The following is a 13,421-nucleotide window of genomic DNA, read 5'->3' as shown; positions in this document are numbered from 1 at the left end:
ATTCCATGCCATCCCCATCAAGCTACCAATGACTTTCTTCACAGAATTGGAAAAAAGTACTTTAAAGTTCATATGGAACCAAAAAAGAGCCCACATTGCCAAGACAATCCTAAGCCAAAAGAACAAAGCTGGAGGCATCATGCTAACTGACTTCAAACTATACTATAAGGCTAAAGTAACCAAAACAGTATGGTACTGGTACCAAAACAGAGACACTGACCAATGGAACAGAACAGAGCCCTCAGAAACAATACAACACATCTACAACCATCTGATCTTTGAAAAATCTGACAAAAACAAGAAATGGGGAAAGATTCCCCATTTAATAAATGGTGCTGGGAAAACTGGCTAGCCATATGCAGAAAGCTGAAACTGGATCCCTTCCTTACACCTTATACAAAAATTAATTCAAGATGGATTAAAGACTTAAATGTTAGACCCAAAACCATAAAAACCCTAGAAGAAAACCTAGGCATTACCATTCAGGACATAGGCATGGGCAAGGACTTCATGTCTAAAACACCAAAAGCAATGGCAACAAAAGCCAAAATTGACAAATGGGATCTAATTAAACTAAAGAACTTCTGCACAGCAGAAGAAACTACCATCAGAGTGAACAGGCAACCTACAGAATGGGAGAAAATTTTTGCAATCTACCCATTTGACAAAGGGCTAATATCCAGAATCTACGAAGAACTCAAAAAAATTTACAAGAAAAAATCAAACAACCCATCAAAAAGTGGGTGAAGGACATGAACAGACACTTCTCAAAAGAAGACATTTATGCAGTCAAAAGACAGATGAAAAAATGCTCATCATCACTGGTCATTAGAATAATGCAAATCAAAACCGTAGTGAGATACCATCTCACACCAGTTAGAATGGTGATCATTAAAAAGTCAGGAAACAACAGGTACTGGAAAGGATGTGGAGAAATAGGAATGCTTTTATATTGTTGGTGGGACTGTAAACTAGTTCAACCATCTTGAAAGACAGTGTGGTGATTCCTCAAGGATCTAGAATTAGAAATACCATTTGACCCAGCCATCCCATTACTGGGTATATACCCAAAGGATTATAAATCATGCTGCTATAAAGACACATGCACACATATGTTTATTGTGGCACTATAAACAATAGCAAAGACTAAGAACCAACACAAATTTCCATCAATGATAGACTAGATTAAGAAAATGTGGCACATATACTTACTTGGAATACTATGCAGCCATAAAAAAGGATGAGTTCATGTCCTTTGCAAGGACATGGATGAAGTTGGAAACCATCATTCTCAGCAAACTATCGCAAGGACAGAAAACCAAATACCACATGTTCTCACTCATCGGGAATTGAACAATGAGAACACTTGGACATGGGGTGGGGAACATAACACACCACACACCAGGGCCTGTCATGGAGTTGGGGAAGGGTGGCAGGATAGCATTAGGAGAAATACTTAATGTAAATGATGATTTAATGGGTGCAGCATATCATCATGGCACATGTATACATATTTAACAAGCCTGCATGTTGTGCACATGTACCCTAGAACTTAAAGTATAATAAAAAAAAGAAAAGGTTAGGAAAAAACTTCTCAATTTTCATGTTTTCAGTTGTATCAGATATCCATTTGTAAGAGCCTTGTAAATTTTGATTTAGTTCAAATGCTGCCTCAACTTGAATTGATTTAGCAAACTTTTTTCATTTCAGCATAGCTTATTGCTTTGACTTTCCTAGCTGTTAAAGTGCATTTCAACTCCCACGCTTAGCAATCTGAAGTTGTTGCTCTTAATAGCTTGTCATGTACTTCAGTCTATAGCAAACTAAAAGCTAACTAAATTTTATCTAATCTATTTGTCCAAGAATTTATCATCAAAATAAGGTGAAAACGTTATCTTCCCATATCCTTCCAGGTTCTCTGTAGTTCCTTTTCTTTCATCATCTTCTGCCAAGTATTTTTACCAATCACCCTGAGTTTTCACATCATGATTCTTTACTTTTTACTACTTATTTATGACTGTGTTCTATTAGTTTCCCATACCATTGTGAAGGAAAGGAATGTTTCAAACTTTCCTGTGTTTGTGGCTTAGCACAGTGCCTGGAACATGCTAGATATTTAGTAAATACACACTTTTTTTTCCCAGAAATGTTGATGAGAACTCTTTATTTCTCCTTCTTTGTTTAGCAGGGTTATTTAGCAGAGGCTCCATGAAGGCAGGAATTTCATTTTTGTCTGTACTTTATGCCTTTTTAGGATAGTGCCTGGCATAAAGCAGGCATTAAATAAATAGTCATTGGAAGAGATAAGGATTGATTAACTAATATAATGTTTGTATTTTCTAAAGCATTGGATATGAATTTAGAAAACTTGAATTTTTATGGTCATGCAATACAATGATTTCAATAAATGTTTTCTAAGGCAAAAGCCACTATGACATACAATTTACTTTGAAATAGTTTTCTGTTATTTAGAAAATTAAATGCAGTGTAAACTTTTTGATACTCACTACACATACCTTATATAGTGGAGGTTACTGCTGAGTAATTAAAATATACATGAATAAGTAACATTTCAAATCAAGATCAGATATCTGAGATCCTTAAGTGACTATATTTACTGATGATTTTGGCTATGGTCCGAATACAAAATATCATGGTTATTAAATGTACTTGTTGGCATTTAATCTGTTAATTATCATTTAAAGAGAAAGTCCTTGACATTTCAAGAGTTATTTCCAATCACTGCTGCTAGATTGTGCTACACTTCTTTTCCTTACACAAAAAAAGTTACATGATGCTGTGACAGCATAAATTGAATAAATATTATTATCTAAATAGAAGAATTTCCTGTAACAGCCCACACTCATACAGAAATGGACCAAGAATGCCTATGGCATGAGAGTTACTCACAACTACTTTAGCAATGCACTCTCTTGGGGAGTACAATCAGGATGACAACTGTGTCTGAGTGATTGATTAGCAAGAAGTTCTAGGCTTCTTAGTTCAATCTCTCATCTAGAAACTAGTGAAGCAGGAATGATTCTTCCAGAAATCACACTCTGATATCTCAATTTTCTTCACGGAGTTATAGCCAATGCTAAATATGCTTTCAAGCACAGGCTTTAACAAAAGATTTCTCACGTAAAAGGAATTCATTTCTAGCTTTAGAAATTCAACCTGTATCAATACTCTTAGGGAGATATCAATCAATTTCAAATATAAGAACTTATTTGGAATCAGATTCAAATAAAAGTACTGTAAAAATAAGACAACTGGGGTAATTTAAATACTGAATAGATTTTGATACTAAGGAATCATTGTTTCCTTTTTATAAGTACAATAATGACATTATTACTGCTTTTAAAATAATCATTTTTTTCAGAGATTCAAACTGATACATTTACAAATGATGTAATATCTGGAATTAGCTACAGGTTGATCTAGTAAGAGGATGGAGAGAGTGGGTGAGGTATAAATAAAATAGAATTGGCATTAAGGCAATAATCACTAAAGCTGTGTGATGTGTTCATCACGTTTATTACAGTATTCTTTCTTCTGTGTGTGTTTTACTTTTCCATGACAGTAGTTTTAAACAAAATACAAATTATCTTACATAAAAAGAGAAGGATAAGTAAAGAGCAAAAAGTATGGGCTTCATGCTAAAGGTAAAGAGAAATAAAATCAGCCCACACAGAGCTTTGTCTCCTCAGCTCTGCCCCATATAGTCACATAATTGCTATTTTGAGGCAAATATTTTTATTTTTTTTTCTGTAATTTTGTCTGTCTCACCATATTTTCAGGTTATTGAAAGAAACCATTTTTAAAAAAATACTTTTGTATCTCCTACAATATATAACAGCAACAACCAATTACTTAGCATTGAAAATGTGTGGTTTAATTTGTTAATAATTTTTTAAGTAAAGCAAAATGGAAATTTCTGTCTGCAGAATCCACAGGATGCAAATTACAACTCAAGGCAATGTCAGTGGGGGAATACATTAAGCAGATAAAAGCTCAGGAAGGATTTTATTTTAGCAGACTATCCAAAACCAGAAAGACATAAACAGAATGAAAATCTCAAAAAGATGAGTAGTTGTTAAAAGGGCGATCTACAGGTAGCGTAAGAGAAAATTAACTGGGGGTCACCTAGAAATATGGAAAAATACAATTAATCAAATGGTAAAAGAATGTTTATTTAGTGCCTAATGTGTGCCAGGAACATGAAGTATGTCTAAAACACAAAACAAAATTCCTATCTTCATGAAATCTCCCTTAAATACATTAAATAATTATGGTTGCAAAATGTTTTTTAGAAGAAAAACATGTAAACATTTAAATTAAAACACTTCAGAGAATGACAGTTCCATTTAGTAAATTTACATTTTATTCTAATGCTGTTAAATGTAATTTTATTTATGTTGGTACAAATTATGTGATGTTTGCAAATTGCTACCTTACATGAAGAATCAATCTAAAATTAAAAAAAAAATACACTGTCGAATGAAGTAGCTGGACATTTTAAATACAAGTTTATCTCCATTTAAAATCTTAGCATAATAGATAAACTTTACAAGTAAAACCTATCACTTTTTCTATTTAGTATCATAAATACTTTTTTGGTGTGTGTTAATTTTGTATATTTTCTATTTTATTTTGAAGCTGACTTAGCTGAGGTTTAAAGCACTCATTTATTCTGTTGTAGATGCAGGTGATTACTCCCTTTACAAAATCCTTTTGGGGCCCTTGAGTCCCTATCTTCGAACTCGCTTCCACACTGTGGAGTGTACTTTCATTTTCAATAAAACCCTTCATTCTTTCCTTGCTTTGTGTGTGCGTTTTGTCCAATTCTTAGTGCAGACACCAAAAGCCTGGACATCCTCCACCGGTGTCCTATTTTGGTGAGCCAGCCAAGAGGAAGAGGTAAGCCCGAAGTTTGGGATTTATTTTTCTCTTTTCTCCTTTTCCTTTCTGCTCCATACAGGGGAATTTTTCTCTCTCTCTCTTTTAATTTCAAACTCAGGACTCTTGGTAGGCAGCATGTAAACATGGAAGCAACTGCAGGTTTCTGGCCATGGCCAGGGAAACTAGGGTTTCCATGTGGATAAGCCAAACTACCACCACCCAGTTCGCTTAAGGTACTTGTGTCTTTCATTTTTTGCCCCTCTCTTTTTTTTTCAGTCTTTCAGTGACTGTTTCGTAGTAGCTCCTTGGAAATTGAGGGCAATTGGTTGAGGTCACTCCTTGGTACTGCCTAAAGGCCTAGGAATGAATGGGAATAATTGCCCTGCCCAGAAGAGGGAAGGACTCTGTTTTTTCATTTTTTTCTGTGTGTGGTCACTGATCCCTACATGTGGCACAGCTCAGAGCAAACTTGCACATGTTTCAGGTGACTTAAACCTCCTTTTCTTAAGCTAAATTCTTTCCTTATCATACTCAACTGGCTAAGGACAAAAAAGCCCACCCAGCATCCAGTTTCTCTCATTACAGTTCGTGGCTATGCCTATGAAGCTCCTAATAGGCTCTGGAGGGAAACCTGCATGTGGCACTGGTACCCACCTAATGTCAGAGACATCTGACACTCTTAAGTTTGGACCCCAAAGGAGGATGCTCTGGGGGATCCTGTGGACCTTAGCTTCCCCAAAGGGGATGCTCTCGGTAGAAGTTCTGAGGTCTAGTAACAAGCCTTCCTTAGAATTTTCTCTTACAGTTGCAATGCTGCTTGGCCCCCAAATTCTTTAGAATCTGGAGTTTACTATCTAATGGGAAAGTGAAATGGTGTTGCATGTATGCAAGCTTTTGTGCTGCTGTCCTAAGCATGGGGCCTAGTTAATGTGTGACATCCTCCTTTGGTATTGTTTGGCCCCAGTGCTCTTTGGGGACTGGGGAGGTTTGGCCTTTGAAAATCAAACTGCCATGGAGAATGTTTTGGCCAAAATTTTGGTTCACAGCCTTCCTTGGGTTATCTATTGGGACAAGGTAAAACTGGCAAGCTTGGCATTGCTGTTCCATGGCTAGGGTTCCAAGCTATTGGATCTTCATTTATGCGTGTGTATACATGTCTAGATGTGTTTATTTGTATGTGCACTTATTGTTATATGTTGTGTTTACCAAACTGTCTTATAAGTAAAAGAGCGCTCATAAATAAAATAAGTCTAAGCAATTTTCAAGTTCACAGGACTTAAAGTATAACTTTACTAAACAAGCTAGCTTTAAAATTATTGGTGGCATAAAAATAGAAATGCCTCCAGAATTTTGTCTGAATTTTATGTTTGTATTTGCTGGATATTTTTAAATGTCAGTGGTAATTCAAGCTGGGAGCTGCTTGGGGCAAGCCTGCCTCACTTTCTATTCAAAGTCTCACTGAGATAAATGCATATCTGATTGCTTCCTTTGGAAAGGCTAATCAGAAACTCTAAAGAATGCTATGCTTGTCTCCCACCTACCTGTGATTTGAAAGCCCCCAAGCCCCCTCCCTGCCTCGAGTTGTTCTGTCTTTCTGGACTGAACCAATGTTGATTTTACATATATTGATTGATGTCTCATGTCTTCCTCGTTAAAAGTAAAAATTAAGTACAGAGAATGGGATAAATGTTTCAGGTAAATTTTTTGCATAAATTAAAATCTTAAAGTTATTTTTGATGATCATTTAATATCTGGGACATTTCCAATTAAGAAGGGATTGTGATATGGGGAAATATGTTTCTAAAATTGTAGAATTGTTCTTATCTATAAATTTCCATATTTGATAGTTCAGGATTTCTTGCTTTTTAGGGTTTTGCTAATGTTTAAGGTTATTAAGATAAAAATTCTAGTTAACACGTAATTCTGTATACAAAATGTGACAGAAAAGGTTATGTTATTAGTGAAAAAGAATAATTTTGTCTAATTCAGAAGTTATCTAAAAGTTATTTCAAGTTATAGATTTGAAAAGGTTATTTATGAAACAATGTAGTAAAGAACCATTAAATAGGGGAGAAAGATGTGGAAAAAGTTTAAATAATAAAATATTCTTTAAAATATGATAGAGAATTGGAGACATTTGGCTAATTAACATTTTCATAGTTAAAGCTCTTAGTCTTGATTAAAGTAAGAAGTTTTGTCAAGAAATGCATCTGCAGTTTGGCAATTCTTTTCTTAAAATAGTTAAGCATGAAGCTGGATTTCATGTAGAGCCAAATTTCACACACGTGCTTGCATTGCTTCACACTATGTCTACTGTTTTGCATGAATAGTGCTAGAGTAACTATTGGTCATGTGCTTAAAGTGAATTTCTTGATTGCACAGGAGGTATAATAATATTGGTGAACTTAAAGATATTGAATTCTATATCAAGAATGAAATATTCATTATGCAGTTTTTCTGGGAACCTAGGTAACACTGTAGCCTGCAGGGTAAATTAAGTAGGGAAACTTAGAGTTGGTTTCTGGTTTATTTATTTTTGCTTCTAGTTTTCATTTGTTTGCTGTTTACTCTCCATTTATCTTGAATTCCTTGACTGCCTTTGTCTGGCCTGCAAGAATTGATAGAGCACACCAGCCTTTTAACCTAACTTTGGATTTTAGGCTTCCTGAATAGTTCAAGCATGTTGAGTATACTTTTGTAAATAGAATTTGAGTTATATTTCTGTTTCTGCCCAATTTCTTTATAATTCATAAACTATTTGTGAATATTCTTAATTCATGGCAGTGGATTTGTTTGCATACAGCATAGCAGGGTTGCTAGGGCCACTCAGGGAGAGAGAACCCAGAAACCTGGCATGCTGGCAAAAGGCAAGGATTTCTTACCAGTCAGTGTCTTGCCTCTTTCTATCTGTGAAAACTGGTTAAATATGTCAGAAATAAATTTTTGGTGCCACAAAAGAAATAGCACTCAAACATATATTCAATTTTCTCAGCAAGGCAATTTTACTTCTATAGAAGGGTCTGACTTGCAGATGGAACAATGGAGAGAGCACAGCTAAACAAGGGAGGGGAAGGGGTTTTTATTCCTGATGCAGGTAGCGCCTACTGCTGTGTTATTCCCCTATTGGCTAGGGTTGGACTGCACAGACTAAGCTAATTTCGATTCACTATTTTAAAGACAGCAGGGGTATGAGTCAGAGTGGTGGGATGAATAGTTTGGTAGGAAGGATGGTTACCGAACAGGTGACTCAGGATGACTCAGGTCAGAGCAGGTGACCAGGGGTGACTCATGATGGAGCAGGTGACAGAGACTAGGAGGGAGTTGTTTAATGAAACTAGGGGCAAGGAGACAAGAGAATGTGGATCTTAAACTTTAAAATAAAGAACAAAGAACAAGGGAGCTGAGCATACTGATACACTGTTTCTTTGGAGAGGATCTCAGAACTCATTGTACTTAACAATTTACAGGCTAAAACCTTTAAAGAGGAATTTATTATATCCTACAATTTCTTTTTCAATTTTCATAGTACTTCCCTTCAAACTTTTTAAATATGTCTTGGCTTTGCTGCTCTACTTAATCCTCTGAAAGAAAAAGCTTATCTGAATAAGGTGGAGGAGAGTTAAGGAAGGTTTTAGTAAGTGCTGCTTTTATAAGTCTTTGCACTTGTCCATGGATGCATGGTATGACACAGCACCTAACAAGAATGAGTACACCTATTATTCCTGCAAGAGAAGTAAGAATTGAGGCTATGAATTCTTTCCATTTACTGAACTACCTTTCTAGCCACCCTGAGAAAGGGCTATTGACTCCAGAATTTTAGCTAGTCATTGGATAAACCAATAAGTCTTTGTAAGGCCCTTGTTATGCTCCCAGAGGGGTCAGTGTTGTTTGGGATAAAGGTACAACACTGAGTTTCAATCATAACACAAACACTGCCTTTTGTGGCTAATATCATATCTAGGGCCATTCTGTTTTCCCAGGCCATCTGGCTAGTGGGCCCCAATTGTTCTGCTATCCCTTTGACAGCATCCTTGGTGTAATTAATAAACCACTGCTGATTATAATAGATGTAATTTATCCAATCTATGTTATTAATTTAAATATTGACTTAAATCCTGCAGCTATTTGATCTTGGGCTTTAAGTTTATCTGGTATTCCTCACGGAACTCCAATAGCATTTATATCAACATGGGGGTCAAAGGACTCATGTAAGGCACTTCTTCTTTTATGATTTTATTTTTTATCATGTTGATGGAATGCTAGATTTGGTAAATCTCCACAGGGCATCACAAGGCAAACATCAAAGGTAATAGTTTGGGGTGAAATTGACCTAGTTACATTAATAACGAGAGGACTAGCAATAGAAGGGGAAAAGAAAGAGATGCAATATAAGAGGATCAAACCCCTTTTAGCGTTAGCTTGGGTGGAGTTGGCCCTAGAATAGCTGTCCATGATTCTGGAGGGGGTGGTGCTCTTTTGACCCAGGTGAGATGAGTCCATCCTCTTTCTGCTGTTTGAACTGCTATCTCAGTGGTTAGAAGCACTAGGTAGGGCCCTTCCCAAGCCAGTTTGAGGTTTCCGTCCCTCCAACTTTTGAGGAGGACATGGTCCTCAGGCTGATGTTGGTGTACTGGAAACACTGTGGGGGTACCTGTGCCAAAAGGCCTTTAGTTCTGAGGGAAGAGAAAGTGGAATATAAACCAAGTATATAATTTCTGAGAAACTGATCTTTTGTTTTGAACGTGGGAATGTCACCAGTGGAGTGCAAGCAGGACAATCTATACATTTCTTAAGAGGATAAGCCAACATCTCTCCGAGGAGCAGTTCAGATTCTCAACAGGGCAATGGGAGGGCATCTTGTTCATGGTAACCAAATCTATCAGGGGAACCAGCCCCCAGTATTTCAATGTAGGTTCTTTCTATTTTCCCTAAGTGTCAACTGGTCTGAGAAATAAAGAGAAAGAGTACAAAGAGAGAAATTTTACAGCTGGGCCTCCGGGGGTGTCATCACCTATTGGTAGGACCATGATGGTGATACTGAGCTGCAAAACCAGCAGGTTTTTATTAGGGATTTCAAAATGGGAGGAGTGTACAAATAGGGAGTGGGTCATAGAGATCACGTGCTTCAAAGGGCAATAAAAGATCACAAGGCAAAAGGGCAGAACAGGATCACAAGGCAAGGGTGAAATTAGAATTACTGATGAGGGTGCATGTCCCGCTGGGCATGCATTGACTTGATAAACATCTTAACAGGAAACAGGGTTAGAGAGCAGACAACCAGTCTGACTAGAATTCACCAGGCTGGAATTTCCCAAACCTAGTAAGCCTGAGGGCACTGCAGGAGACCAGGGTGTATTTCATCCCTTATCTCAACTGCGTAAGACAGACACTCTCAGAGTGGTCATCTACAGGCCTACTACTGGGAATGCATTCCTTCCCCAGGGTTATCAATTATTAATATTCCTTGTGGGAAAAGACTTCAGTGATATTTCTCCTACTCACATGTCTGTTTTTAGGCTACCTGTAAGAAGAAAAATATGGCTGTATTCTGCCCGACCCCGCAGGCAGTCAGACCTTATGGTTATCCTTCCTTGTTCCCTGAAAATCGCTGTTATTCTGTTCTTTTTCAGCATGCCCTGATTTCATATTGTTCAAACACACATGTTTTACAAACAATTTGTACATTTAACGCAATCATCACAGGCTCCTGAGGTGACATACATCTTCAGCTTATGAAGATGATGGGATTAAGAGATTAAAGTAAAGACAGGCATAGAAAATTATAAGAGTATTGATTGGGGAAGTGATAAATGTCCATGAAATCTTCACAATTTATGTTCTTCTGCTGTGGCTTCAGCCGGTCCCTCCATTCAGGGTCCCTGACTTCCCACAACATCATCTCTAAGACTAATTTGGTTAGGTGGCTTTTTTTTTATAGTTTTGTTCATTCTTTCCACTCTTCCTGATGAAGGCAGGTGCCAGGGAGTATGATATTCCCATGTTATATCCAATACCTGGGCTAATTTCTTAATGACATGTGCAGTTAAATGAGTCCTATTATCTGAATCAATGTTTTCTATTAATCTAAACTTGGGTATAATATTTTCAACTAATGCCTTGACTACATTATTAGCAGTTGTACTTGAAATGGAAATAGCTTCTACCCAATGAGTACTGTGATCTATTACTAATAAATACTTTAGACGACCAGTTGGAGGCATCTCTGTGTAATCAATCTGGATACTTTGGAATGGCCTTAAGCCTGGACTCTGTCCCACAAGGGGTAATCTTTTTATAGTTTGTTTATTGGTTTTCTTACATACTATGCAACTGTCCTTAACCTGTTTCACTGGGGTATAAATTCCCATGCACCCATAAACTCTGAGGACTGCATCACACATGGCTTGGGGCCCTCAATAGGTCCCTTGATGCAGTTGGAACAAGATTTCCCTCATAAGGGGTTTGGATAACATTTCTCTCTGGTCTAGCAATACCCATTTTCCTTCTGAATTCTCTTTAGCACCTATTTTTATTAGTTTTTAGACCAAAGAAAGCCAAACACCATTTTATATTTGACAGTGCTTCCTGTATGATTTTTATACCAGATGAACTAAATTTTACCTTTATATTAGTGTATTATTAATGTTAAACTCAATTTTAATAAAACCTTGTAGACATATTTATCCAATTTTAATGTCTCACCATAAGGTAAGATTTTTATAGACTCTTTTTAACCCTTTATAATTTTTATTAAAGAGCAGGTTAGTGCTTTAAGAAAAACCCATTGTGCTTTTATTTTAATGTCCAGTTCACAGAAAAACTGGGTGGGGTGATACCCCTTTAACTTTAGCCAATATGTTTACACACAGAATTTCCTTTACAATTAACATTTCAAAACTTGCTTAAACCTTCAAAACTTTTTTTAATCTTTTAATGTAGGTAAAAGTCCACATTCTTATGCCTCCTTATAATCCTTTTACCAAAGGTATATTTTACTTTCCTTACACACTTTGCACATAAACTGTCTCTTCAATAGTTTTACATTCAGGAGGCCTAATTACTTTCAAATTATACAACATTTCTTGCATAAATTCTCTTTTATAACATTTTTCATGACTTTCACAATCTTTGACATGCCTTAACTTTCTGATGTAAACATCCCTTTCTTTAAATAACCAGTTAATTTACTTTAGGACAAGAATTTACCATATAAGATTCTTTTTACATAAATTCTCCTTTTTTTAATGTCAAAGATGATAACCATTCTTTTCCAAAGCAAACTAACTCCATGTATGTGGACTAGACTGCCTAAGGCCACAAGATTAGAAGTTAGGATAATACATGTTACATTGTTAACTTTTAGCAAACTTTACTTTTGTTTAAAACCTTGTAAGTTTGAGATTTTAATTATCCTTTGCTATTAATAAGACCTCGTTCAGTCCAATTTTTTTCCAAATGTATGAGCCACTCCAAAGGCATACTTAGAATCAGTATAGATGATTCCTTCCTGGTTCTGTAAATACTTTAAGGCTTGGCTGAGTGCAAACAACTCACACATTTAAGCAGACCAATTATTAGGCAACTTTCCTAACTCTATTTCTACAAGAGTTTCTCTATCAATTACTGAATACCCATTGTGTCTTTTCCCCTCGATCACCTGGGAGGAACCATCTATAAATAAGTGTCATCCCATCCTGAAGGGAGTTTCTCCTATGTCTGGTTGGACCTTTGTGTGGTAATTAATTAAATCTAAACATGTGTATTTTCTCTTTAGATTTAGATCCCCTGTTAGGAAACCTGCTGGGTTAAGTGAATTATCAGTGGTTAATGTTAAATCATCTTTTTCTAACAGAATAGCCTCATACTTTAAGATTCTTGAGTCAGTAAACTATCTTTTTCCTTTTTGACTTAGGATAGTTCTGACCTGGTGAGGTGTGCTCACAATAAGGTTTCCTCTAAAAGTTATTTTTCTACTTTTTTCTGTTAGCAAAGCAGTTGCCGCTACAGATTGAATGCATTTGAGCCATCCACAGGTTACTGGGTTAAGGATTTTTGATAGGAAGGCTATGGGTTGTCAGTGGCCTCCATGCTTTTGGGTAAGTAGTTCTAATGCTAAGCCCTTGTTTACACTGACTAAAAGATGGAATGGCTGCTTAAGGAGAGTAGAGCTAGGACAGGAGCAGTTACTAATAGCTGTTTTAACCTTTCCACCTGTTGGATTTCTGGTAATTGCCAACTGTGGGAGTTTGGCTCATCTTGCGTGAGTTTTTTGCATAAGGGTTTTGTTTTTAGGGCATAAGAGTCTCTCCATAGGTGACAGTAATCCAACAAATCCTAAAATTTTCTAAGTTCTTGTTTAGTCTCTGGCAGAGGAAGGCCCAATGTAGGTAAGAAACTTTAATGGTACATACATTGCCTCATAATCAGTTAAAACCAAAACATTTAACCCACATCATGTGTTAAAGAGAACATTACCAGGAGGCCTTCACTCTTCTAGAAGGGCATCATTTGTTAGGTCC

The sequence above is a fragment of the Pongo abelii genome, chromosome 15 (assembly GCF_028885655.2).
Source record: "Pongo abelii isolate AG06213 chromosome 15, NHGRI_mPonAbe1-v2.0_pri, whole genome shotgun sequence".
In the NCBI taxonomy this organism is placed as follows: Eukaryota; Metazoa; Chordata; class Mammalia; order Primates; family Hominidae; genus Pongo; species Pongo abelii.
The sequence above is the reverse complement of the archived record's forward strand: the minus strand, read 5'-3'. Positions refer to the sequence as shown.